At 38.0% G+C, this 23,359-nt stretch overlaps 1 protein-coding gene across 4 annotated transcripts in view; it reads left to right on the top strand.

The window, feature by feature from the left end:
* Positions 1–23,359, top strand: part of SCAMP1 (secretory carrier membrane protein 1) — a 149,872-nt gene that overhangs the window by 5,211 nt on the left and 121,302 nt on the right. The window lies entirely within an intron of this gene.

Raw genomic sequence — 23,359 nt, forward strand, 5'->3', positions numbered from 1 at the left:
TTGACAGTTAGGAGTCCAAAAAAAACTCTCTTCAATTTGAAATTGTTTCTTTTAATCCAGGCTGGTACAACTCTCTTGAAAATTTGTTCATCTTGTTGTTGTTCAGTTGCTCAGTTGTGTCCAACTCTTTGCGACCCCATGGACTGCAACATGCCATGCCTCCGTGTCCATCACCGTCTCCTGGAGCCTGATCAAACTCATGTCCATCGAGTTGGTGATGCCATCCAACCATCTCATTCTCTGTTGTCCCCTTCTCCTCCTGCCTTCACTTTTTCCCAGCATCAGGGTCTTTTGTAATGAGTTGGCCCTTTGCATCAGGTAGCCGAAAATATTGGAACTTTAGCTTCATCATCAGTCCTTCCGATGAATATTCAGGATTGATTCCCATTAGAATGGACTGGTTTGATCTCCTTGTAATCCAAGGGACTCTCAAGAGTGTTCCACAGTTCAAAGAGTGCACCACAGTTCAAAAGAATCAATGCTTCAGTGCTCTGCCTTCTTTATGGTCCAACTCTCACATCCATACATGACTACTGAAAAAATCATAACTTTGACTATACAGACCTTTGTTGGCAAAGTGATGTACCTGCTTTTTAATATGCTGGCAAGGTTTGTCATAGCCTTTCTTCAAGGAGCAAGCGTCTTTTAATTTCATGGCTGCAGTCACTAACTAAAGTGATTTTGGGGCCCAAGAAAATAAAGTCTGTCACTGTTTCCATTGTTTGCTCATCTATTTGCCATGAAGTGATGGGACTGGATGCCATGATCTTAGTTTATTGAATGTTGAGTTTTAAGTCAGCTTTTTCACTCTCCTCTTTCACTTTTATCAAGAGACCATCTAGTTCCTTTTTGCTTTCTGCCATAAGGGTGGTGTCATCTGCATATCTGAGGTTATTGATATTTCTCCCAGCAATCTTGATTCCAGCTTGTGCTTCATCCAGTAGAGCATTTTTCATGATGTATTCTGCATATAAATTAAATAAGTGGGGCGACAATATACAGCCTTGACGTACTCCTTTCCCAATTTGGAACCAGTTGGTTGTTCCATGTCCGATTTTAACTGTTGCTTCTTGACCTGCATACAGATTTCTCAGGAGGCAGGTAAGAGGGTATGGTATTCCTATCTCTTGAAGAATTTTCCACAGTTTGTTGTGATCCACACAGTCAAAGTGTAAGTCAGTGAAGTAGAATTAGATGTTTTTCTGGAATTCTCTTGCTTTTTCGGCGATCCTTTGGATGTTGACAATTTGATCTCTAGTTCCTCTGCCTTTTCTAAATCCAGCTTGAATATCTGGAAGTTCTTGGTTCATGTACTGTTGAAACCTGGCTTGGAGAATTTTGACCATTACTTTGCTAGTGTGTGAAATCTGTGCAGTTGTGTGGTAGCTTGAACATTCTTTGACACTAACCATTCTTTGGGATTAGAATGAAAACTGCCTTTTTTCAGTCCTGTGGCCACTGCTGAATTTTCCAAATTTGCTGGCATATTGAGTGCAGCACTTTCACAGCATCATCTTTGAGGATATGAAATAGCTCAGTTGGAATTCCATCACCTCCACTAGCTTTGTTGGTAGTAATGCTTCCTAAGGCCCCCTTAACTTCACACTCCAAGATGTCTGGCTCTAGGTGAGTGATCACACCATTGTGGTTATCTGGGTCATGAAGATCTTTTTTATATAGTTCTTCTGTGTATCTTGTCACCTCTTCTTTTTTTTTTTTTATCCTTGTCACCTCTTCTTAATGTCTTCTGCTTCTGTTAGGTCCCTACTGTTTCTGTCCTTTATTGTGCACATATTTAAATGAAATGTTCCCTTGGTATCTCTAATTTTCTTGAAGAGATCGCTTGTCTTTCCCATTCTATTATTGTCCTCTATTTCTTTTTTTTTTCATTTATTTTTATTAGTTGGAGGCTAATCACTTTACATCATTACAGTAGTTTTTGTCATACATTAAAATGAATTAGCCATGGATTTACATGTATTCCCCATCCCAGTCCCCCCTCCCACCTCCCTCTCCACCCGATCCCTCTGGGTCTTCCCAGTGCACCAGGCCCGAGCACTTGTCTCATGCACCCAACCTGGGCTGGATAATATACATGTTTCAATGCTGTTCTCTTGAAACATCCCACCCTTGCCTTCTCCCAGAGTCCGCAAGTCTGTTCTATACATCTGAGTCTCTTTTTCTGTTTTGCATATAGGGTTATCGTTACCATCTTTCTAAAGTCCATATATATGTGTTAGTATGTGGTAATGGTCTTTATCTTTCTGGCTTACTTCGCTCTGTATAATGGGCTCCAGTTTCATCCATCTCATTAGAACTGATTCAAATGAATTCTTTTTAATGGCTGAGTAATATTCCATGGTGTATATGTACCACAGCTTCCTCATCCATTCGTCTGCTGATGGGCATCTGGGTTGCTTCCATGTCCTGGCTATTATAAACAGTGCTGCGATGAACATTGGGGTGCACGTGTCTCTTACAGATCTGGTTTCCTTGGTGTGTATGCCCAGAAGTGGGATTGCTGGGTCATATGGCAGTTCTATTTCCAGCTTTTTAAGAAATCTCCACACTGTTTTCCATAGTGGCTGTACTAATTTGCATTCCCACCAACAGTGTAAGAGGGTTCCCTTTTCTCCACACCCTCTCCCGCATTTATTGCTAGTAGACTTTTGGATAGCAGCCATCCTGACTGGCGTGTAATGGTACCTCATTGTGGTTTTGATTTGTATTTCTCTGATAATGAGTGATGTTGAGCATCTTTTCATGTGTTTGTTAGCCATCTGTATGTCTTCCTTGGAGAAATGTCTGTTGAGTTCTTTGGCCCATTTTTTGATTGGGTCATTTATTTTTCTGGAGTTGAGCTGGAGGAGTTGCTTGTATATTTTTGAGATTAATCCTTTGTCTGTTGCTTCGTTTGCTATTATTTTCTCCCAATCCGAGGGCTGTCTTTTCACCTTGCTTATAGTTTCCTTTGTTGTGCAAAAGCTTTTAAGTTTCATTAGGTCCCATTTGTTTATTTTTGCTTTTATTTCTAAAATTCTGGGATGTGGGTCATAGAGGATCCTGCTGTGATTTATGTCAGAGAGTGTTTTGCCTATGTTCTCCTCTAGGAGTTTGATAGTTTCTGTTCTTACATTTAGATCTTTAATCCATTTTGAGTTTATTTTTGTGTATGGTGTTAGAAAGTGTTCTAGTTTCATTCTTTTACAGGTGGTTGACCAGTTTTCCCAGCACCACTTGTTAAAGAGGTTATCTTTTTTCCATTGTATATCCTTGCCTCCTTTGTCGAAGATAAGGTGACCATAGGTTCGTGGATTTATCTCTGGGCTTTCTATTCTGTTCCATTGATCTATATTTCTGTCTTTGTGCCAGTACCATACTGTCTTGATGACTGTGGCTTTGTAGTAGAGTCTGAAGTCAGGCAGATTGATTCCTCCAGTTCCATTCTTCTTTCTCAGGATTACTTTGGCTATTCGAGGTTTTTTGTATTTCCATACAAATTGTGAAATTATTTGTTCTAGTTCTGTGAAAAATACCGTTGGTAGTTTGATAGGGATTGCATTGAATCTATAGATTGCTTTGGGTAGTGTAGCCATTTTGACAATATTGATTCTTCCAATCCATGAACACAGTATATTTCTCCATCTGTTTGTGTCCTCTTTGATTTCTTTCATCAGTGTTTTATAGTTTTCTATGTATAGGTCTTTTGTTTCTTTAGGTAGATATACTCCTAAGTATTTTATTCTTTTTGTTGCAATGGTGAATGGTATTGTTTCCTTAATTTCTCTTTCTGTTTTCTCATTGTTAGTGTATAGGAATGCAAGAGATTTCTGTGTGTTAATTTTATATCCTGCAACTTTACTGTATTCATTGATTAGCTCTAGTAATTTTCTGGTAGAGTCTTTAGGGTTTTCTATGTAGTATTTTCCTCTATTTCTTCCTTGTTGACTTAGGAAGGTTTTCTCATTTCTCCTTGCTATTCTTTGGAACTCTGCATTCAGATAGGTATATCTTTCCTTTTCTCCTTTGCCTCTAACTTCTCTTCTTTTCTCAACCATTTGTAAGTCCTCCTCAGACAACCAGTTTGCCTTTTTCATTTGTTTTTCTTGGAAATGGTTTTGATCACTGTCTGCTGTACAGTTTTACCAACCTTTGTCCATAGTTCTTCAGGGACTCTGTCTATCAGATCTAATCTCTTGTTCATCTTACGTTGTTCATCTTACGTAGATTCAAACTATCCTTTCAAACACATCTGTAATTCTTTTTGAAGACAGTCTTATTTATTTAGGGTAGATTGTCAGGGTGCTATGGATCAACACTCTAAAGATATGTAGAAACCTTTTGTCTAGATTGTCTCCTACGGCCAGTGAAAGATTTCAGGGTGCTAGGGTGGGTGGGGTATCTCTCACAATAACGAAATGACAAAACTAGTGTTTGAATATGTTTTGTAATATTTTGGTCCTTGGTTTTAACAACAGCTGTAACAGAAAATGTGTTTATGAGAATTTTTAAATATAAACTCTTCTTTTGCTGATGTTGCCTCCCGTCAAAAGGTCTTTTGGAGCGTATTTAATATTTTAGTAGTGTTGAATGAAGATCCAGGAAATTTACTGGATATTTTCTTAATATGAATCACAGTGTTAGGTGGTTCTTGAAAAATATATATTGGATTAATGAAGTTAGTTACCGGTTCTTAAAAGTGAGTTCTACAATGTTCTGTTTTTGTCCATCCAATGAATATTGCCTTCAGTTTCAAGTACATATTTAAAGAGTGGTTTGAGCAAGATAGGTTGTGCCCAGAAAGAAGTCAGAATGACCATGCGTCTGGAATCAAGTCCTTGGAAGAATAATATAAGTTTGTTCAGTGGGTTTAGTCTACAGAAGGCTAAAGGGAAGTTTGAGATACATAGATACTTAAAGGGTTCTTAGTTGGTTGAGAAAATAAATTTGTTCTTGCTTCAGAAAAAAGGCCAAATGACAGAGTTTACGTGAAAATAGATTTAGTCCTAACCTAAAGATGTATATATATATATATGTATATATATATAAATAGTGTGACAATGCTTTTTAGGTATGGAGTTCCTCAGCACTTGAAGGAATTCATGCAGAATTTGAATGACTTATCACAGCTGCTAAGGCAGATTTTCAAGTTTTTTTTTTTCCCCTTACTTTAAAATTCTCTGTTAGATTTTTATACACTTATGGACCATTTGTGAATGCATAAATTCTCTCATGTTTTAATAGATCAGATATCAGAATTGAGTCTAGTCATCTCAGAGAAGAGGGTTTGTTTTCTTGGAATCTATTATGCTCTGTATCCCAGCATCTACTTAGGGAGCAGCCTGAAGTGACTGCTTGTCCACAGGCCGTCACCTCCTGTATTGTGTGATGCTTGCCATGCTGGCCGTCGCTGACTGATCTTATCAGAGGTACCTGGCTCAGCGGAAGCAGGTCTTCGGGCTGACGAGGCACAGATGAGAGCTCTTGGTCCACGCTTTCGCCCCAGCGAGAACAGTGGTGGCTCACTGCCCTCCTCCTCTCAGGGACATAAACTGAGGGCACAGAGAAAGCTACAGCGGAAGCGTAGCGGGGAGGGCTGAGGAGAGGCCTGAGGGGGGCCACAGCGTCTCAGTCATGAAGCGCTGGGGCGGGGGTCACATGACAGGGCTTCTGAGGGAATTGCCCAGGACCCCAGCCCTTATTAGAGCTGCTTTGGAACCACAAAAGATACTGCCATGTTTTGAAGGATTCCAGCCTCTGTGAAACATGGAATCTTTCTTTGTATGCAGAGTCCATTTCTTTCAACCAGAATTGCTCACAGGTAAATGCAAAGTAACATCTAAACAAACTCATGATTGAATCAAGCCTGTTATCTAGACTGAATACAGATGTAAATGATAGAATACAGGTTGTCATGATACAGTTAAAGTTGTAGTTACTTTTTGGTGGTAATGAAAATTCAAACACTATGGGGTGTTTTTAAATCACAAGGTGGAAATTTCCCAATGTTTCATAGGTGTGGAATGTAAAAGACAATGTGGAGGTTGGTTGGATTTGACTTTGTACCAAATCCCCTTCCCTGTGCAAGAAATGCCACAAGAAGACCTTGTAAATGTGTGCAGAGAGCAATCCAATAACCTCCTCTCTGGCATTTGGCTTTGGGTGCTTGTAAGAATTAGTAATGCCAGTTTATCAGGTGATGGATATTTGAGTTGTTTCTACCTTTTGAGTTTTATGAATAATGCTGCTATAAACACCCATATACAAGGGTGTACATGTTGTTTCATGTACATGTACATTTGTACATGTACAAATGTTGTTTCAACATTTGCTTTAATTTTCTTGGGTGTATACCTGAGAGTAGAATCGCTGGGGCTTGTGGTAACTATGTTGAATCATTTGAGGAATAGCCCGACAGTTTTTCAAAGTGGCTGCACCATTTCATATATATTCCTGCCTGCAGTGTATGAGGGTTCCACATTCTCTATATCCTAATCAACACTTGTTACCTGTTAATAATTCTAGTCATCCTAGTGAATGTGAAGTATCTCTTTTTTTTCATTTTGGTTTTGACTTGCATGTTGTCATATGATGTTGAATTTATTTTTATGTGCTTATTGGCCATTTGTATATCATCTTTGGAGAAATGTCTATTCATATCCTTTGCCTCTTTTAAAATTTGGTTGTCTTTCATTGAATTGTAAGATACTTTAAAAAAATATGTTCTGGATTTAAGTTCTTTATGCAGATAAAGGATTTACAAGTGTTTTCTCCCATTTTATTGGTTACATTTTTACTTTCTTGTTAATGTTCTTTGAAGCACAAAAGTTCTAAATTCTGATTAAGTCCAAATTATCTATATTTAGATTCTTTGTTTCGATGTATCTTAGAGTCCTGTGCCAGACCTCAGGTTGTGAACATTTATCCCAGTTTTCTTCAAGAAGTTTTATAGTTTTAGCTCTTATGTTTAGCTTTATGATTAATTTTGCATTAATTTTTGTGTAGGGTGTGAAGTAAGGTCCAACTTCATTGTTTTGAATATGGATATCCAGTTGTTCCAACACCATTTGTTGAACAGACTGTTCTTTCCCCTTTGAATGATCTTGGCACCCTTGTTGTAAAACTTTATTCTTAATCTATGTTTTTGCAAAAGAAATGAAGAATTTTTGTTAAAACTGTAAGAACCTCTTAAAAGAAGAAAACAAGGAATAAGTGTAAATTATAAACGTGTTGTGCATTTTGAGTATTGCTGAGATCAAATACTGACTTTTGGTGAGAGATCAAACTAGGAAGAAAGGATTTGTGATAGGTATACATTGATAATTTTAACTTGATTGTTAATAGAAGAAAAATAAATTAGACATTTGAATGCAATGATTTAGTATATGTAGCTGTTAAAGACTTTTGCTTATCAAACAGAACAGTGCATATCATATGAACAGTATATACTCAACAAGTAATGGATGTTTCTACTCAGTTCAAGAGAAATGAGCAAAGGTAGAGTTGTGTATGTGCTGCTGGCAGTTGTTCCTGCGAGAATCCTCCAGTGGTGGTTAGAATTCTCATCCAGTGATGTGGGGGGTATATGTGGGAGGTGGAGGTGATAGGAAAAGAGGAGCAAGCATATGGGCCAGTCATGGCCGGGGCTGGCATACTAACGTAAATTTACTAGTGGAATTTTACTGTTTTCCTAGAGTGGTTTATGCTTGTTTTAACTTGATTTAGCCAGTCTTGTGGTTTTATTTATGGCCTACCATGCCTAATTTTTGGCATCTCAAGTAGTCATAAATTTTAGTGAATTGCTCACAAGTAAGTGGCATATTATAAAACTGTAATTAATGTATTCCCTAAACTTCAAAGAAGCGTTACATGCTTTTTCTACTTGATTAAAAAAAAATGTATGGAAATGTTTATATTTGAATCTCAGGGGAGCTTAACCACCATTTAGAGTTGAGTTCATAAGAAAGTGTTCCGTGAGCTATATGTATTGCAACAAACATTTCCGTGTTCTTACCGCAGTGCTGGGGGCTTAGAGGAAGGAGTTAGTGAAATCTACAGAGGTGGTCCAGGGGAGTAGATAAAAGCGTGGCGTTGGAGCCAGGAGCCTGATTTGCTTGTCCACTTCCCAGCTAGGTGACCTTATGCAAATTGCTTAATTTTTCTGCTTTCCATATTTATTTGATTTTTTTTTTACACTTCTTATGGTTACAGGAGTTTAGCTTTTGAATTAAGACAAAGATAAGAAGCTCTTAAAATAACAGATAAAGGAAATAAATAATGGTGTAAGTTTCCCTTTGGTTGCAACATGTGATTATTTATTCTTCTTCTTTATTTTATCCCTAAATTGCCTATATTTTCTAAGGCAGACTCTAATTTTTATTAACTTTTAAACTTTTGGTGTTAACAGAAATAGCAACAAAAACAAAACATAGAAATTACTGGTTGTCTTACAAAGCATGGGGATTTTAGAAGCTATTATATATCACAACTTGAGCTGAGGATAATAATGAGAGTTCATTTTATTTTTATGACAGTTACCTTGTGGTGCAAACTTTGTTTAAATGGTGAAAAGTTGTAAACTTGGTTGTTTAATGTTGATTTTTAAAAAGGATATCTAATGTTCTTTTTATTATATTTGAGGCTAAATAGTTTTTAAAGTTGTGATTATGGTTACCTTTTGAAGTCATGGGAAGCTGGCAGGATGAATCCCTGGTGTCACAGTTGGAATGCTGAATGCTTTCTCCCTATGGATATATTGTTGTAGATTTGGATTTGCTGGTTTGAAGAGCTTAACCACTAAGTTAGCAAGAGTAGGTTATTTATTTAGCCGGAACTTGTTTCTTTCTTTTTTTTTTTTTACTTGCCTTCTTAATGGTTTTTTTATTTTTTATTTTTATTTTTTTTTCATTTATTTTTATTAGTTGGAGGCTAATTACTTTACAGTATTGTAGTGGTTTTTGCCATACATTGACATGAATCAGCCATGGATTTACATGTGTTCCCCATCCCAATTCCCCCTCCCATCTCCCTCTCCATCCCATCCCTCTGGGTCTTCCCAGTGCACCAACCTGGGCTGGTGATCTGTTTCACCCTTGATAGTATACTTGTTTCAATGCTATTCTCTCAGAAACATCCCACCCTCGCCTTCTCCCACAGAGTCCAAAAGTCTGTTCTGTACATCTTTGTCTCTTTTTCTGTTTTGCATATAGGGTTATCATTACCATCTGTTTAAATTCCATATATATGCGTTAGTATACTGTATTGATCTTTATCTTTCTGGCTTACTTCACTATGTATAATGGGCTCCAGAACTGTTTCTTAAGAAAATGTTCCTTATGACATATATTTGAGGTGGAAAGGCTGCATCTGAAAGTTGACTGCCTATGTGTGTGTACTCAGTCGCTAAGTCATGTCTGACTCTTTGTGACCCCATGAATCCCATGGACTATAGCCCACCAGGCTCCTCTGTCCATGGGAATCTCCAGGCAAGAATACTGGAATGGGTTGCCATTTCCTTCTCAATGACTGCCTGTAATATGACCAAACTACTAAGATATTTAAAAATTTGTTTATGGGTATTTGCTGGCCACATTTAGTGGTAATTGTTTTGCTATTTCAGTGTTTAATATGAATGACAGAAAACTCACTAATCTTGGTGCAGAACCAGCATATATGACAAAACAAACTTTTTGGTGCAAAAATCTCTTGAGAGTTTATTGAAAATAAGGGATGTCATCCCATCCTTAGGATATCAGTTCAGTGACTCATTCATTAGTGGTCATTTGAGCCCACCAATCAGTTGAACAAATATGAACAATTATTTCCCTGTTTTTTGCCATCATCCTTTTTCTTTTTGTGTCTGTATACTTTAGTGCATTTTTGATGGGCATCTAGCTCTTTTAGCTACCCAGTTTCTCAAATTTCAGAAGAAATTTTCATGACTCCATATAGTGGGATGCTAAAATAAGTATCCAGTTTGTAAGTATGCAAACTGTGGTATCATTGTAGTCTCTGAGAGCCAGATCTCCTACCCAGTCTCTTTTTTACTTCTTTTCTAATGAGTGTTTCTCTGTTTAATAAGGGCACTGAGTGATTTGGCATTTAGATTTTGAAGATGTGAATTTTTTAAAAAGGCTTGTTTCTTATTTATGGCTGTGCTGGGTCTTCTTTGCCATGTGTGCTTTCTCTGGTGGTAGTGGTCTGGGGCTTCTCTTCGTGTGGAGCGTGGCCTCTCATTTCAGCGGCTCCTCTCATTGCAGAGAATGGGCTCTAGGACGTAGTTGCAGTGTGTGGACTCAGCAGTTATGCAGGGCTTGGGTGCCCTGCAGCATGTGGGATCTTCCCAGACCGGGGATTGAACCCAAGTCCCCTGCATTGTGGATTTTTAACCACTAGACCACCAGGAAGGCCCTGCATATGGACTTATAGCTGGTTGGCAAGATTTCTTCCAAGAAATGTTACAACTGATTATCTTCTTAAAAAGCAACTCTGAGATATAATTAATGTACCATACCATTAACCAATTTAATGGGTACAGTTTAGTGATTTTTGTTATATGTACAGTTGTGTGTCAATACTGTCAATTTTAGGACATTCTCATCACTCTGAAAAGAAATCTCATGACCTTTAGCAGTTATTACCCATTTCCCTCCCAAATTCTCCAGCACTAGGCAGCCACTAATAGTCTCTCTGGGCATTACGTATAAATGGAATTGTAAAAAATGTAGTCTTTTATGACTGGCAGTACCATGTGTTGAAGTTTCATTCATATTGTAGCATGTGTAAGAACTTCATTTCTTTTTATAGTCAAATTATAATTCCATTGCATGGATATACTACATTTTATTTGTACATTCATCAGTTGATATAAGTTTGGGTTGTTTCCACTTTTGGCTGGTAGGAATCGTGCTGCTGTGAATATTTGTACAAGTTTTTTTGTGGACACATGGATATGTGTTCCGAAGAATAGCAAGGAGAGGTAAGAAAGCCTTCCTAAGTCAACAGTGCAAAGAAATAGAGGAAAGCAATAGAATGGGAAAGACAAATGATCTCTTCAAGAAAATTAGAGATACCAAGGGAACATTTCATGCAGAGATGGGCACAATAAAGGACAGAAATGGTATGGATCTAAAAGAAGCATAGATATTAAGAAGAGGTGACAAGAATACACAGAAGAACTATACAAAAAAGATCTTCATGACCCAGATAACCACAGTGGTGTGGTCACTCACCTAGAGCCAGACATCCTGGAGTGTGAAGTCAAATGGGCCTTAGAAAGTATCCCTGTGAACAAAGCTAGTGGAAGTGATGGAATTCCAGCTGAGCTATTTCAAATCTTCAAAGATGAGGCTGTGAAAGTACTGCACTCAATATGCCAGCAAATTTGGAAAACCCAGCAGTGGCCACAGGACTGGAAAAGGTCAGTTTTCATTGCAATCCCAAAGAAAGATAATGTCAAAGAAGGTTCAAACTACGGCACTATTGCACTCATTTCACACACTAGCAAAGAAATGCTCAAAATTCTCCAAGCTAGGCTTCAATAGTATGTGAACTGATAAACTTCCAGACATTCACGCTGGATTTAGAAAAGGCAGAGGATCAAATTGCCAACATCCATTGGATCATAGAAAAAGTAAGAGAATTCCAGAAAAACATCTGCTTCATTGACTACGCTATAGCCTTTGACTGGGTGGATTACAACAAACTGTGGAAAATTCTGAAAGAGATGGGAATACTAGACCAGCTTACCTGCCTCCTGAGAAATCTGTATGCAAGATAGGAAACAACAGTTAGAACTGGACATGGAATAACAGACTGGTTCCAAATTGGGAACTGAGTACGGCAAGGCTGTATATTGTCATCCTGCTTATTTAACTTACATGCAAAGTACATCATGCGAAATGCCGGGATGGATGAAGCACAAGCTGGAATCAAGATTGCCGAAAGAAATATCAATAACCTCAGATATGCAGATGACACCACTCTTATGGCAGAAAGCAAAGAGGAACTAGATAGTCTCTTGATGAAAGTAAAAGAGGAGAGTGAAAAAGCTGACTTAAAACTCAACATTCAAAAAATTAAGATCATGGCATCCAGTCCCATCCCTTCATGGCAAATAGACGGGGAAACGAAACAGTGACAGACTTTAATTCTTGGGTTCCAAAATCACTTCAGATGGTTGACTGTAGCCATGACATTAAAAAACACCTGTTCCTTGGAAGAAAAGTTATGACCAACCTAGACAGCATATTAAAAAGCAGAGATGTTACTTTGCCAACAAAAGTCCATATAGTCAAAGCTATGGTTTTTCAGGTAGTCATGTATGGATGTGAGAGTTGGACTTTTTGTGACATAATTTAATTTTCCCAAATGAATGAAATTTTGGTCATTCTTAAATAAATTATAATGACTAGATCAGCACTGTTCAGTGGGAATATTATTTGTGCCACATGTGTAATTTAAAATTTTGTAGAAGGTATATGAAAAGAAATCAGGTGAAATTAATTTTAGTAATACATTTAACTTCATATGTACAAAATCTCTTTCAACATATAATCGACCTAACAATTGTTAATGATATTTTACATTGTTTTGTGCTTCAAAATCAGAAACACGATGTGTTTTATACTTTGAGCACATTTCAATTTGGGCTAGATACATTTCAAGAGCTACATGTGGCTAGTGGCCACTACATTATATGACATAGGTCTAGGTAAATAAAATAGAATATCACAACAGTGGGTTTTAGCTGTGTGTGATAGGAGAATGTCAACAGTTACCGCTGGTTTAAAGCTTGTCTTCATGCTGTAGCAGTCACTTATGTGGATGGTGAAAATATACCCGTCTTTGCAGTCTCTATCCCATGAATGATTTCACCAGTTATTCATTTTTCATTCCTAAAGACTGGTAAGTTTTCATAGGCCTAAAATATGCTCTTAGATGATTGAGACAGTAAACCAAATTTAGTATACATTTGTTCTCTTCACATTCATCAAATCTGTAGGTGTGACATGAACAAGTTTGTGTTTTGAGAAGCTCCTCTTGGTTCACTGTGAAGAATAGATTGGGGAAGGTGACACACGGCAGAGAAACAGTGGGAAAGCTAGTGCAGTTTACACTGAAAATATAGCCCCTGATGGTTGGGTGTGTGGGTGGGAGATGAGAAGTGCATAGAAAGAAGGGGGCTTATAGTACTAGCTTGAGGGTGATTGAAAGACTGCTTTTGAATTTCTTTGCTTGTGTGCATTTTAAAGATAATTGAGACTTAAAGTGTAGGTGTGAGGCGTCCTGTTGAGAAGAAGATGAACATATGAGAGAAGGGATAACTGATAGGGTAATCCAGAGAAAAGATGGGAAGAGATGGAACTTGTATAGAAAGAGGGTTTTTTTTTGGCATAGGTTTTGTTAAGTTGCCTTAAACTTTACAACTGTGGGAAATATCTATCACTAAGAAAATCAAAGGATAAATTAAAGACTAGAGTTGTATCCTCCTCCATCTCCTTAAAATTAGAAGGGAGAGAAAAGGTGAAATTAGAATTAAATTAAGGAGTGATAGAGAGCTGACTTGTGATTGCCAAGGGGGTGGGGGTTGGGAGAGGGATGGCATGGGAGGTTGGGGTTAGCAGATGTAAGCTGTTACATTTGTTGTTCAGTTGCTGAGTTGTGTCCAGCTCTTTACAACTCTGTGGGTTGTAGCACAGCCAGGCTCCCTGTCCTTCAGTATCTGCCAGAGTTTGCTCAAATTCACGTCTGTTGAGTCGGTGATGCTATCTAACCATCTCATCCTCTGCCACCCCCTTCTCCTTCTGCCTCCAGTCTTTTCGAGCATTGGGGTCTTTTCTATTAAATATGGAATGAATAAACAACAAGGTTCTACTGTATAGCACTGGGAACTAAATCCCATGCTAAACCATAGTGGAAAAGAATATATATGTGTGTGTGTAACTAGATCACTTTGCTGTGCAGAAGTTGACACAACATTGTAAATCAACTTCAATTAAAAAAAAAGTGATTTAGCAGCAATTTGGATCAGTAAGTATGTTTCAGACCAGAATGTATACTTGGCATCAGTAAATGGTAATACTTACTAAAATCTTTCTCACCCAGAAGATTTTATTTAAATATAAAATCTTAATGAAAGTAAACTGTTTTTATGTAAAGTTTTAATAGAACACAAAATGGTCAAGAGCATTGGTTCCACCTGTGCTGGTTTTAAGGCATGGAGATATGCTCAGGTTACCTCAGGTGATGGAGGTTTTTTGTTTGGATTTTGGGGAGGGAAGGAAGCCCAACACGCTCAGTCTCTGCTGTTGGGATGAAACAGTTTCTGGGAGCTCACGTGGTGTTTCCTCAGTCCATGGTCCCTGCCCTTTTCCTCCCTCCTGCCAAGCCGTGGAAACCATTTTCACATGAAATCAAATAGTTAAAAGACATATGAGAATTGGGCTTCACTGATTTGAGTGAAGGGTAGGGTTTTTTTCCCTCTTCTGCTCCTCAGACGTATCCTTCTTTTCTCTTCTTCGTGTGGTCTCCCTGGGGGTCTTTAGGAATGTGTGAAAACTTCTCTAACACCAGTCATTCCCCATCAGCTAGAAGAACAGCTACTCTGTTGGCTGTATTTCTGCTTGAGTGACTCATTGGCAGCTCTGGTAAATGCCATTCCCCTTAGGTGCGGAACCTACTGCTCCCTTTCCTGGTCACCTTCTTATGACTTCGCTTCTGTCTGTCTTTACGCTGTGACTAGTGTCAGCTTCTGCTGCTCTTTACAGTACCGTCTCTGTGTCTCATTCAAGTGCCTCAGCAAACAAGCCCTAATTGAATGGAGTAGTTAGTGTCCAATGCAGAATCACTTCTGTAGGGGTCTGCCAGGCTCCCTCACATCCAGTCCTAAACATGGCTGCCACTGGCACAGAGGCCAGTTCTTCACCCTTTGGCACGCCACTGGCTTTCGGGGCACGTGACGCAATCACTGGGTGGAGGGCTCCGGTCGCCGCTTTCCTCAGAAGGGGGCTGTGGATGTTTTTTAGCCTGTTCATTACATAGGATGCTCTATACTTTCTTGATACCTCAGTTAATAAAAAATGGACAGCTTTTTTGTTTGACTCTTTTCTTGTTGGTAATAATGATAAACAGCCTAAGCTGTCACTCAAGTGTCCACTTGCAGGAACTGTATCAGTCATTTTACACGCAGTAGTTCATGAACTATGTGATACATCTTACTGATGAAAAAACTGAGTCACATTGAAATATGAAGTCCCTTGTTCAGTGTTCGCATCTTTTCACTAGTAGGGTGGGGAGGGTTAAATACAGGCAGTTAGCTTTCCAAACAGTAAAGACTTAAAGTCTATAGCATAACATTTCAGAGCTTCAACTGACCAGGGCAATCATATATCATATTTCTTCTATTTTACGTATGAGATGAGAGTTTGCTTAAGGTTGCAGAGGCTAGTCATTTCCAGTGAACTGAGTTTCCAATTCCTAGACGAGTCCTCTTTCTGCTTTTGAACAAGTACCTAAGAATCAGAGACTTTTGAGTGTTAATCAGGAAACCCAAACCTATTAAGTGTTAGCAGATATACTAAGTAGATACATAATGTATGTTATACAGAATCATCCATGGAGTCTTTTGTGCTTTTAGACTATTATTTAGCTTGAGGATGACATATATACTGAGACACTGAGGTTGATTATTTACAAGAAATGTTTATTGAAGAAACTATTGCCATTATTTTTGGTCACACCATGTGGCATGTGGGATCTTACTTCCACAACCAGGGATTGAAGCTGGACCCCCTGTGGTGAAAGTGTGGAGTCTTACCACCAGGGAGGTCCCAAAGAAACTGTTACTAAACTAATGTCCCTATGTCTAGCTGAAGGTGAAAGTACTTTCTTGCCAGGTTTTAATCTTCCTGTGAGGTTATATGTGGCAGTGATTGAGAAGGTCCAACATGAAGCATGATGGAGGAAATCAGTTGAAATTCAGTAAAGGTGCACTACCCCATCAGTTCAGTCACTCAGTTGTGTCCGACTCTTTGCAACCCCGTGGACTGTAGCACGCCAGGCTTCCCTGTCCATCACCAACTCCCAGAGCCTACTCAAACTCATGTCCATCACGTTGGTGATGCCATCCAACCATCTCATCCTCTGTTGTCCCCTTCTCCCGCCTTCAGTCTTTCCCAGCATCAGCATCTTTTCCAATAAGTTGATTCTTCATATCAGGTGGCCAGCGTATTGGAGCTTCAGCATCAGTCCTTCCAATGAATATTCAGGACTGATTTCCTTTAGGATGGACTGGTTGGATCTCCTTGCACTCCAAGGGACTCTCAAGAGTCTTCTCCAACACCACAATTCAAAAGCATCAATTCTTTGGTGCTCAGCTTTCTTTATAATCCAACTCTCACATCCATACATGACTACTGGAAAAACCATAGCTTTGACTAGACAGACCTTTGTTGGCAAAGTAATGTCTCTACTTCCTAATATGCTGTCTAGGTTGGTCATAGCTTTTCTTCCAAGGAGCAAGTGTCTTTTAGTGGTAACTGCAGTCACCATCTGCGGTGATTTTGGAGCCCCCAGAAATAAAGTCTGTCACTACTTCCATTGTTTCCCCATCTATTTGCCATGAAGAAATGGGACCGGATGCCATGATCTTAGTTTTCTGAATGTTGAATTTTAAGCCAACTTTTTACTCTCCTCTTTTCACTTTCATCAAGAGGCTCTTTAGCACTACCCCAGAGGGTTTGGTAAATAAACTTGGATTAAAGATATAAAAAAGTGTAATGTAAAATATTTATTTATTCTCTTCTTAAAAAAATTTATTTTTGTAATGCATCTTGGTTTTTAATGAAACATCACCATGATGATAAGTTGCTTACTAAAGGGTTAGCACAATAGCCCTGACTTGATTACATGGTGTAACTTTATTGTTAATCAGAGCCAAAAAGGATATTTAACATCTAAAGAATGTCTTGCTTCTTGAAAGTTAGTAAAATACAGAAATCTAGTATATCCCTCTAAGTAAGTAAAATGAGACTAGCTCAGAATGTTTTCCTTTGTACAAGTGCAAATTCTCAGCCACCGTTCCAGACCTGACAGTACGCTGGAGTGGGGCTCAGTGGTTTGGGTTTTAATAAGCCTTCCAAATGATTCCAGTGCTTGCTGAGTGTGAGAACCACTGTTATAGAAGCAACCAGTTTAGCAGTTGAAACAGTTTAATTTTGACTGTGTTGAAGAGGAAGGAAGATATTTTCCTTTTTAAGTTTTGGAATTGATAAACAACCACTCAACCAATATCTTCTCTTGATAAAGTTATGGTTGTGGTAAACTATTTTTAGTATATATGATGGAAAGAGTATATACAGGCATTGGGAAGTCCTGACTTCATATTTTATCTCAGACGTATGCTAATTAACCTTGAGGAAGTTTCTTTTTTAAGGCCATAGCTTTTTTTTTTTTCTGAAAAACAGAACAATATGGTCCATCAGGGAGTATCACAGCAAGGATTGGAAATAATGTAAATAAGTGCTCAATACTTAATAGGCATTGAAAGATAATTCATTATTAATTAAATCATCAACTTGGCTGATTTTATCTCAGAGACTGTAGCTTCCTCAGCACTGTTTACATATATTAAAAACTAATTTGAAATGTTAATTATGTTATAAGTCAGAGATATCAGTTCTTTATCTTCCTAAGTCATTCTTGGTATATCCTATAGTCTAGTGCTTGGTCACCTAATACTACGTTGAGGTAGATTCTAGATCAGCTAGAATTTGAGACAGTGATTTTGGCAAGCTGCCAGTTAACTTTCATCCTGGATTAACGTCAAATCTGGAAGGAAAAAAGTTCGTTTTAATTATTGTAGTCAAAGGTAGAAAATTGAAGAATGATTTCATTTTGGCCCTCTTTAAAATAAAGTTACACTTTATGTGGGATTAAAAAATTTTATTGTGAACTTGAATTTTAGGACACTTGATAATTGGTTATATGTATTTGTAGAATGAAAGCTAGTATTTAAGTAGCATTGTATTTAAGTAGCATTGAGAAAATGACATTGATGGCATGAATGTTGGCTAAGCAGGATTCATCTTTCTGGGACTATGTTTTGCCTCCCCTCTATTTCTTTTCTTTCTTAAAAAATTTATTCCCATTTCTTATTCCACATTTTCATTTTTCTTTGCCATTATGGGCTTCCCTGGTGGCTCAGTGGTAAAGAATTCACCTGCCAAAGCAGGAGTTGCAGGTTCGATCCCTGGGTTGGGAAGAATCCCTGCAGAGGGAAATGACAACCCAATTCAGTATTCTTTGGGGTTTCCTTGGTGCTCAGACAGGTAAAGAATCTGCCTGCAATGCAGGAGACCAGGGTTCAATCCCTGGGTCGGGAAGATCCCCTGGGGAAGGGGATGGCAACCCACTCCCAATATTCTTGCCTGGGGAATTCCATGGACAGAGGGAGCCTGGTGGGCTGTAGTCCATGGGGTTGCAAAGAGTCAGACGTGACTGAATGACTAACCCTTTCACTTTCAGTATATTTGCTTAATATTTGCATGTCTTCTTTTCCAAGTTGTCTTCTATTATTTTTAAAAATTTAAATACAGATAATTATTTTTTAGTCTATTAATAATGTTGTGATAGTTTCAGGTGGACAGCAAAGGGATTCAACCATACAAATACACATATCCATTCTCCATTTCTCCCCAAACTCCCCTCCCATCCAGGCTGCCACATAGCATTGAGCAGAGTTCCTTGTGCTATACAGTAGGTTCTTGTTGGTTATCCATTGTAAATATAGCACTGTGTACGTTCCCATCCTAAACTCTCTATCCCTTCTTCCCATCTCCCCCCTACCCTGGCAACCATACGTTGGTTTTCTAAGTCTGTGAGTCTCTTTCTGTTTTGTAAACAAACTCATTTGTATCATGTTTTTTTAGATTCTCATATGAGAGATATCATGCAATGTTTCTCCTTTTGTTTGGTTTTCGTCACCCAGTATGACAGTCTCTACGTCCATCCGTGTTGCTGCAAATGTCATTATTTCATACTTTTATTTGGCTGAGTAATATTGCATTGTATATATGCCCCACTTCTTTATCCATTCCTCTGTTGATAGACATTTGCATTGCTTCCATATCTTGACTGTTGTAAACAGTGCTGTGATGAACATTGGGGTGCGTGTATGCTTTTGGAAACCATATTTTTCTCTGAATATATGCCCAGGAGTGGAATTACAGTGTCATATGGTTGCTCTATTTTTAGTCTTTTAAGGACCCTCCAGATTGTTCTACATAGTGGCTGTCCCAATTTACATTCCCACCAAGAGTGTGGGAGGGTTCCCTTCTCTCCACATCCTCTCTAGCATTTGTTGCTTTTGGATATTTTTGTTGACAGCCATTTTGACTGGTGTGACGTGATATCTCATTGTAGTTTTGATTTGAATTTCTTTAACAATTAGCAGTGTTGAACATCTTTTCATGTGCTTCCTGGCCATCCATATGCCTTCTTTGGAGAAATGTCTATTTAGGTCTTCTGCCCATTTTTTAATTTGGGTTGTTGATTTAAATGATGTAGAGCTTCATGAATTGTTAGTGAATTTTGTGACCTTGTCAGTCACATTATTTGCAAATATTCTCTCACAGTCTGTGGGTTTTCTTTTTGTTTATTGTTTCCTCTGCTTTGCAAAAGCTTTTGGGTTTAAGTAGGTCCCATTTGTATATTTTTGTTTTTATGTCCATTATTCTGGGAGATGGATTGCAAAAGATATTGCTGTGATTTATATCAGAAAATGTTTTTCTCTAGGAGTTTTATAGTGTCTGGTCTCATATTTAGATCTTCAGTCCATTTTGAGCTTATTTTTGTGTATGGTGTTAAAGAAGGATCTAATTTCATTGTTTAAGATGTAAACTGTCCAGTTTTCCCAGCACCGTTTGTTGAAGAGACTGTCTTTCCAGCATTGTCTAGTCTTGCCTTCTTTGTCATAGGTTGGTTGGCCGTAGGTGCATGGTTTTATTTCTGGGCTTTCTATTTTATTCCATTGATTTGTATTTTTATTTTTGTGAGTTTCATACTGTTTTGATGACTATAGCTTTGTAATATAGTCTGAAGCCAGGGAGCCTGATTCCTCCAGCTCTGTTTTTCTTTCTCAAGATTGCTTTGGCTATTTTGGGTCTTTGCATTTCCATACAAATTTTAAGATTTTTTTTTGTTCTAGTTCTGTGAAAAATGCCATTGGTAATTTGATAGGAATTGCATTGAATCTGTAGATTGCCTTGGGTAGTATTGTCCTTTTGGCAGTTTTGATTCTTCCAGTCCAAGAACATCTTTCCATATATTTGTTTCATCTTCAACTTCTTTCATCGGTCTTATAACTTTCAGAGTACAGGTCTTTTGTCTCTTTAGGTAGGCTTATTCCTAGATATTTTATTGTTTTTGATGTGATGGTAAATGGAATTGTTTCTTGAATTTTTCTTTCTGATCTTTCATTGTTAGTGTATAGAAATGCAGCAGATTTATGTGTGTTAATTTTGTAACCTGCAGTGTTACCAAATTGATTGATGAGCTCTAGTAGTTTTATGGTAGCATCTTATAGGATCTTCTATGTATAGTATCATATCATTTGCAAACAGTGAGACTTTGACTTCCAATTTGGATTCACTGTATTTTTTTTTCTTCTCTGATTACTGTAGCTAGGACTTCCAAAACTATGCTGAATAAAAGTGGCAAGAGATAACATCTATGTCTTGTTCCTGATCTTAGAGGAACTGCTTTCAGCTTCTCACCATTAAGAATGATGTTAGCTATAGGTTGGATATATATGGCCTTTATTATGTTGATGTATGTTCCCTCTATGCCCACTTTCTGGAGAGTTTTTTTTTAATTTGTCATAATTGGGTGTTGAATTTTGTCAAAAGCTTTTTCTGTGTCTATTGAAATAAGTATTTTTCTTATTCATTTTATGGTTCATGTTCTTCAATTTGTTACTGTGGTGTATCACATGGATTTGCAGATATTGAGAAATCCTTGCTTCCGTGGGATAAACTCCATTTGATCGTGGTGTGTTTCTTTTAATGTATTGTTGGATTCAGATTGCTAGTATTGAGAATTTTTGCATCTGTGTTCATCAGTGGTATTGGCCAGTAATTTTCTTTTTCTTTTGTGATATCTTTGTCTGTTTCTGGTATCTGGGTGATGATGGTGGCCTCATAGAATGAGTTGGAGAGTATTCCTTTCTCTGCAATTTTTTTGCCTAATATTTTAAAATTATTTCTTGTTTAGGATGTAGTTATTTTATTTATATTTTGGCTGCACTGGATCTTTGTTGCTTTGTGTGGGCTTTCTCTAGTTGTGGAGATCTTCTTATGAGGGAGATTAAACATTTTTTTACTTTTTGAGTTAACTTCATTTGTAAATTTTTCTCAGGAAGTATTTCTTGGTTATTACTGCTGCTACAATCCCAGATACTTATTCTAGATTTTTTCCCCTAGAGCTGGTGATAATCACTCACGAAAACAGTGTTACTTTGCATGTATGATTAAATTTAAAAAGACCTATTTACTGATTTCTTGTATTCAAAGATGTAACAATCTAATGTGGGGAAAAAAGACTTGCATGAAGCTCATCATGGTTCAGTGAAATAAATGCTAAGGGAGGTAAATACCAAGTTCTGTGGGAACATTGAGATTGGGATGGAGTGACTGGGTTATCAGGCAGGTGTCAGGAAGATTACTGGTTAGCATATGAGGTAGTCTTCGGGTTGAGTCTTTAAGGAAGAGGAGGAGATTGCCAGGCTGACTCTGCCTGGAAGAGTATTACTGCCTGAGGAAGCAATGCCGAGGAAGCACATGGTATCTGAGGACTCAGGTCTCCTGGTTTTGTGGTGGATGGTGGTGGGCTGGGCGTCATGTCTGCAGCTGGACCATCCAGATTCGCTCGTCTCCTCTTTTTGACCCTGAACCCACTTCCAAATTTTATGCACAACAATGTCAACTTGATCAAAAATTTTATCAAAATATTCATGTTTCTTTTTTTTCTTAATTTCCCCCCCAAAGCATGCATCCCCTCTTGATAATCTTTCTAGTCATTTTTTAATAAACTTGGGAGGGAAACCCTGAGAAGTAGAGTGATTTCATTCCCACCTTCCCATTTTATTGTGGAGCAAACTTAAAGCCTTTATTTTTCGTCTGTGCTGTACTTTTAATTTATCTTTACCACTTGCTTATTGCCAAGTGTGAGGCTTTTTATGTAGTAGCTTGTTTTGTTTGGCTAAGGGAGAAGGATTGGTGAGGTGAGGATGGTTATTAGAGTTGAGAAAGCTGGAAGATAGGCAGGGGCTAGTTCAGATAGTCAGAAGCCTTGTGTCTCATTTTGAGGAAGCTGTATTTTATAGTTGAGAGTTTCTAAAAATCTGAAATGGATAAAGGGGCAGAGGGGAGGGATTGGATGAAGGGAATGAGAAGATCAGCTTTATATTTTTGGCTTTGTTGAGGAAGACGGATTAGAGAAGGGACAGTGTAGACAAGGGAGCAGTGGTCCCCAGCAGCAGCATCACCTGGGAATTTGTTAGAACTGCAGATTCTCAGGTCCCACCCCAGACCTATTGAATCAGAAATTCTGGGAGTAGGGTGCAGCAGTGTGTGTTTTATTTGATTCTGATGAATGTGAAAGTTTGTGACTAATGTGATGTAAAGGCTGATGAGGCTGTACATTATGGTTTGCATATCCCTTTCATATTAGTTATGTAGTTGATTTTGTTGAGATGTTCATTATATTAGTATCTTACATTTCACAATCAAGAGAAATAGAACAACTAGGATTTTGTGATTCAGTTATTTATATGAAAGCCTAATATTAAGATTTGAAAAGCTGGGATAATGTGGTGATAATACTTGGAAAAGGGAGACAGTCTAGGATCATGTGGAACAGTATAAACTACAGTCATAGAGAAACACTTTGTAGAATAAAACAAGTAAGAGAGGCTTGATCTTGAATACCCTAGGTGTTGCCTGTATGTGACATTGATTTGTACTGTGGTACTTAAATATGCAGTAGGGAAAACTGAAGATATTATTTTCAAGAAAAGAGGGACATGAACTCTTTGTGGAGCCCAAAGGAAAGGATGGATTGACTCAAGATTTGCTAAGATGCAGTTGGTTCCACACAACTGTTAAGAGGTGGTCATTTTCATTCTTTAAATAATAGCTAGCAGCTGATTTGCATCTAACCTAGTTTTCATTTCTTTTTCTTTGAGGGTGTGAGGGCTGTGGGTTTAAATTTCAACTATGTGGAAATGGGACTGAGTAAATCTGATAATTTTCTTTTTTTTCCTCTGTTAATTTAGCTGGGTGACCAAACATACAGATAAAGC

Source organism: Odocoileus virginianus, chromosome 6 (genome assembly GCF_023699985.2).
Source record: "Odocoileus virginianus isolate 20LAN1187 ecotype Illinois chromosome 6, Ovbor_1.2, whole genome shotgun sequence".
Lineage (NCBI taxonomy): Eukaryota > Metazoa > Chordata > Mammalia > Artiodactyla > Cervidae > Odocoileus > Odocoileus virginianus.